The following is a 6,000-nucleotide window of genomic DNA, read 5'->3' as shown; positions in this document are numbered from 1 at the left end:
CAATGTATTAAAACCGTTTTCTAAAACGCGAAATAACGGCTAAAATTCGTTTTCTAAAATTGCTTTCTTTTTTATAATGCAAAAGTGTGACGTCACACCATCTGGAACCCCCCCCCCCCTCCCCCCTAAGAATGTGACGTCATTTATGGGACGACCCTTAAATTTAAGAAAACGAAAGGCAAATGCTGTAACCTGACATAGTGACTTCACAAATTTTAGTGTTATGAGAAGTTAGGACTACAATAGTGTTTGATAAAATTAACGAGGGTGTTTGCAGTTTATTTGGTTTAACTCACGTGGTGATTAATTATAAGAACACATACAACAATGTTTCCAAGAATTTAGGGTTCGTTTTTTCTTTTATCTCCTACTGTTCTAAATGTAGATGCAAATGTCTTTTACTTTTATGTCAGAAGTGCAGATAGACACTGAAAGAATACTACCTGTCAGTTCAGTGTCAGCCCATTTGAAGCTAACCAAGCCAAATGGTAAGTTTCAAATGAAAAGTAAAAAAAAAATTATTATAACATTTTGAGAAACGACACTCAATAAAGCAAATGTAAAGTCCGCCTCCTACTGTTATCTGGCAGTCCTATTTCCCCGGCGCCATCTCATAATATTATGGGATTGCGTCGCATAGCGGTAGAGCGCTAGTCTACTAGACGAAAGTCTCGAGTTCGAATCCGTGTTCAAGTTAGTGGAACAGTTTTGAGTTTTGGAATATAAAGGCGGGTAGCCCCATCATCTCCTCATATGCTGAGGTCAAGAAACATAGTGAACTCTATTTCATCTGCCCAATGCATCTCTAGGTGTAATGAGAAATCTTTACTTTTTTACTTTCTCGTATATACGAAGTATACGAAGTATAGAGAAAGTATTGTAATCGTGCAAAAAAATCTCTTGAAATTTTAACAATTTTCACCGTATTACACCTCAGTCCTTCATCACATCCGAAGTATAGAGGACTTATTTTAATCGGGCAAAAATTATCAATCCAGATTTATCAAAATTAAGAGGTTTTATGCGTAATCCATTCTGAAAAACTGGGCTTTGCATTTCTGTCCGTATGTCTGTGTGTCTGTCTGTCTGTGTGTGTGTGTGTGTGTCTGTGTGTAAATACGATTACTTGAGTACCGTTACAGCTAGGTTGATGAAATTTCATATATAAGTATTTTATCAAAATCGTAGATCCGTATCAACTTTTGAGCGATTTCCGATAACCGGAAGTGGTACTTTTTCTACTTTGAATTTTTCAAAAGCCTATAACTTCAGTACTATTTCAGATAGATAAATGAAATTTCACATGTGAGTAAAAAATCTAATTTTCTACCTTCTGTTAAATTTTGAGTAATTTCCGTTGACCGGAAGTAGTAATTTACGCTACTTCCGATTTCTCAAAAAACTAATGTAAATTTTTAAAGTACTAATAATATTGCGCACTATTATGCACTTTTTTATTTGGCCTTCACTTGATGTGCAATTCTTTTGTCTACGAGATTTTATTCTTTTTTTAAAACTTTAAGTATTTAAAATGGATTAAAAATCATGTCTATAGTCCGAGTTCCCATCCCTTGTTGTTTTATATAAGAATATTCGAGAAAGTTTAGGGGAGATCACTCCCGGTTTATTTTTAGTTTATTTCATATGATTCGTATTTAACCATTTAGGCACAATGTATGTAATCATGACAAACTTATTTCTTTGCTTAAGTTTACTTTTTTAAAAATCCTATTGGGTTAATATATACATTTAACAACTAAGTCGACTAAGTTGATATATTTTTAAAAATGTCGCAAGACTATATCAACCTGCCCTATCAACATCTGATACCACCCTCGGGACAATCGAGTCTTCCGTCGTTTATTATTTTTGTAGAGTTCCGCAAGTTTCAAGGGATTTTTTAAAATGTTTAGCTATGTGGCGATTAACAGTGGTTTTTTTTCAGACTTTTTTCTTCGAGGGGGGGGGGGGGGGGTCACTTGAAATTTTCGGGAAGGGGGGGGGGGAGCGGACTAAAATTTCCGGGGGAGCGGACACTATTAAAAGTATATATTTTCTATATAAACTCCATTTCGTTCAGGGGAGGGGGGGGGGGGGGGGTTTAGACTTTCTTTCGCCGAAGAGATGCATGGAAGAAACACTGGTGATTAATGTAAACCGTCTTGGACAACCTCTGTGAAGGGGGGGGGGGGATAAAATTGACTATATTTTCTCTAAACAGTAGAGATCTATTTTAAACAACAAGCGTGTAGCTAAAATCTATTTCCGGTACAAGGCTGGTCAAAGGTCATTGTGACATGATGACGTGTTCCTGAGGGCCGTCTGACGTCACTTTTCACCGGAAATCAACACTCGATAGGAGCAATTAATTAACTTTGCTGTCTGTTTGCTGATGATTAATAAAAACGGATAATTATACAAAACATGTTAGTAGTTAGCTGAAGCATTAGTGTCCCAAATAAGTGTGCTGTATTAGGTTTTTTCCCTTACATACATTTGAACGTTTAATTTGTCAAGGAAAAAAGGGGGGGGGTGAGGAATTAGCAATTGCTAAAATAATTTCATTTTGCGTACTTTGTTCACGCTATACCTAACTTGCCTTTAAATATACAGTTACTAAAGTGCTTTATAAATAGAATTTTAATGTTAGAGCTTGGTAAAGAGCTATAACCACTTTTCAACGAAATTGTATACTTTTTTTGTACTTCGTTCGTTATGAAAAATAGGAATCTTAGAAAAAAATATATTTCGAACGAAAATAACCAAGATCAATGTTTCGTTTTTTAAGGCGTTGATTTATTTCTAAAAATAGTTTCTGTGCTCAGTCTTCTTTTTCGTTCTTAATTTTTAGTGTTGGAACGGATTCGAGCCTTATCTGCCATAGGGTTTGAACTCGAGACTTTTTCGAATTTATCAACTATGAGCTTTTGCCGACTCGAACACGCCTCCATCACAATTAAGGATACGTGTAAACTGGTTATGCGCCATTTGATGCATTGACTCCGATTTTAGCCTGATTTTCTTTTTTGCTTCAATAGCCTTTGTCCATCTAAGAACAAACTACAAGGCAGCAGTTGTTTGATTTCGAAGTTGTCTCTCCTAGAAGAGTTGCTGTCCCCAGCTAAAGAGCCTCATCTGCCCGAGGGCTAGAACTCGAGACTTTTCGGTTTAGCAACCATTGGCTTACCGACTCGACCACGCAGGCCCCTTTTTGTACTTTGTTCGTTATGAAAAATTGGAATCTTAAAAAAAAAGAAACTTCGAACAAAAATAACCAAGATCAATGACTGTACGGTACATCATAAAGGAAACGTAACCATCATCTTTATCTCCCCCCCCCCCCCCCCCCAAGGTATTGTGAAAGCGGTAGATCACACCGTCCCGCTAACATTTAACACGACAGACGAAACAGTGCACCACCTGCGCCACGTCCAAATTCTCGACACGGGGTTAGAGGTTGTGCATCCTGGCATCTACTTCACCTACAGTAGTCTGCTCTTCTTGCCGAACACCTCAAGCACCTGCGGTCAGTTACGAATCAAGGTAGGGATGACATGAGAGGGGGATGGGATACAGTGTTTGCTGGTTAATGTCCTGGCCCTTGGGGTTCATCAGCTGTGGAGAGAGGGCGACTGATACACAGGCAAGATCTTGTAGGGATTATATGAGAGGGGGAGGGGATACAGTGTTTGCTGGTTAGTGTCCTGACCCTGGGGTCCATTAGTTGTGGAGAGATGGGGGGGGGGCTACATAGGCAAGATCTGGACATTCTCATCTTACGCTTAGGCATTGTGTTTAGATTTCCATTGGGCAATCATTTAATGATCGATTGGGCTGTTATAATTATTAGAATAATTTTTGTAGCGTTCTAACTCGATGATGATTAAACGAAGATTTATTATATATCTGGCATACTAGATACCCCCCCTTCACCCCTAAAATGGCGTACACTACAGAGTTCGAATCCCCCCTCTCCCACCTCTCAACATTACTGGTTTCGTTTTTTAAAGCATAGATTTATTTCTAAAAATGGTTTCTGTGCTCGGTTAACATAGAGTATATTAATAAATTCCTTATACAATTTACAAACAGCATTTTAAAAACGAGAAATATCGGCTAAAATTCAGTTTCTAACATTACTTTTTAAAACGCAAAAGTGTGTCATCACACATTCTGATACCCCCCCCCCCCTCCCCCTCCCTTAACCTCTTTAGCCACTAGGTGTATGATTAGACCAGAAGCCAAAATGAAAAGCTTCTAAAAATAACCCAAATATTTCCACATGTTCCTTTCTTCAAGACATGGGTCCACAAGTTAGTTCTAACAAGGGCCGATAACTCCAGAGTAGACTTGCTCGAATCTTACCACACTTGTTGCCATGATTGTCACGGCCAGGAGGAGACTTCGTACTTAGGTAGGACATGTTTTCTCGCAGGGAAAGGTCCTGCGTAGGACATTTTAGTTTCTGGCGGATCAAGTCCTAGGCAGGACATTTTAATTACTGGCGAGGGCAAGTCCTACAAAGGCATTTTATTTCTGTTTGGAAAAGTCATATAATCTTTTCTCGTTTGTGCTATAGACAAATGGGGCAGATGAAGTAGAGCTCACCTGTTTCAATGACCTAGGCATACAAGAGGTTGACGTTGTCAGCACTTTGCCTAGCCGCATCTGTTTCCCTAACAAAAGTTAGGTACCCATCACAGTTGGGTGGACTCAGGGACGTTCTACTGACTTGAACCTGGATTCGACCTCGAGACTTTCGAGATAGCAGTCTAGTGCTCTACCGCTAGGCCACGCTGTCCCACGGAAAAGTCTTATGCAGACATTTTAACAATGATATTTTTGAGTGGAAAAAATGTCATCTTCAGTACATATTTCTGTGGGACAACCTATTATTTAGGGTATTTTAATTTATAGTGGGGGAGAGCCCTACGTATGACATTATTTTTAATTACAGTTCGGCTAACAGCAACACTCACACACACACAAAAAAACGTTGCCTTGTCATCATATAAATGTGTTTTTTCTCTGAAGCGAATAAATGTTTGTGTCGTCTTGTAGGTGGCGTGTTCTACTTCAATGCCAGAGACCATCTACAGGTTCAAGTTACTGACTACTGGGTAGCGTATCTCAACAAGAACTACAGTTTTTATGGACTCGCCATGATATGGGCATAACAAAATTTGAGGAGGCATACAAAAAAACTTGAGAACAGGGCATGATAATTCTAAATGCATGGTGAAGCAGAAAGAAAGGGCAAAATGAAGCTTGGCTAAGCATGGAAACTACAGATTCAGAAAGGGCAAGATGAAGCTTGACTAAGCGTGGAAACGACCGATTCAGTTAGAAACTTTGTGACCTAATTTTATTTGATGAGAAACAGGTGCAGAATATCATAGTCTTTGTAAAGACATTTTTTAAAGTTATTCGAACCTAACGGTCTATGGGGCAAGTGATGTAGGAGTGGCGTTGATTATGGACGCCCCCTCCCCCAGGAGTGGCGTTGATTATGGACGCCCCCTTGCAGTGGCGTAGCGAGGTCGGGTGTCACGCGGTGCGGTACTTAATGGTGTCACCCACCCCAGAGGCGTTGCGACCCTTCCCGGGGACAAACTTTCAAGTTTTCGATTTGCACCCCCCCCCCCTCAAACTTTCGATTTGCACCCCCCTCAAGTTTTTGATTTTCACCCCCCCCCCCCCCTCAGACTTTCGATTTGCACACACCCCCCTCAAGTTTTTCTCTATATATTTTGCTATTTTTTGCCTTGCTGTCACCCCCCTAAATGGTGTCACCCGGTGCGGTCCGCACCCACCGCCCCCCCCCCCCTCGCTACGCCCCTGCCCCCTTGTGTGATGACGTGAGAAAAAAAAGCTAGAATGCCTGATTTACTATAATTCTACTTACTTTATTACTTTATAAACCCACCGAGTATGGTTCTGCGAGCTAATTCAGAAAAGGACTAGACGGGCTGAGAAAATTGGACGTTTATGTAGAGCGGG

At 40.0% G+C, this 6,000-nt stretch overlaps 1 long non-coding RNA gene across 1 annotated transcript; it reads left to right on the top strand.

The window, feature by feature from the left end:
- The first annotated feature begins 412 nt into the window (after positions 1-412).
- On the top strand, positions 413-5,279 carry LOC131929715 (uncharacterized). The gene is made up of 4 exons (XR_009383990.1): positions 413-488; positions 3,353-3,543; positions 4,300-4,414; positions 5,062-5,279. It is a non-coding gene; the product is annotated as an uncharacterized LOC131929715 (long non-coding RNA).
- Positions 5,280-6,000: the final 721 nt, after the last annotated feature.

Source organism: Physella acuta, unplaced genomic scaffold (assembly GCF_028476545.2).
Source record: "Physella acuta isolate Inbredline_101_S28 unplaced genomic scaffold, ASM2847654v3 ptg001665l, whole genome shotgun sequence".
Lineage (NCBI taxonomy): Eukaryota > Metazoa > Mollusca > Gastropoda > Physidae > Physella > Physella acuta.
Note: the sequence above shows the minus strand (reverse complement) of the source record. Positions and strands in the feature narration are given on the sequence as shown.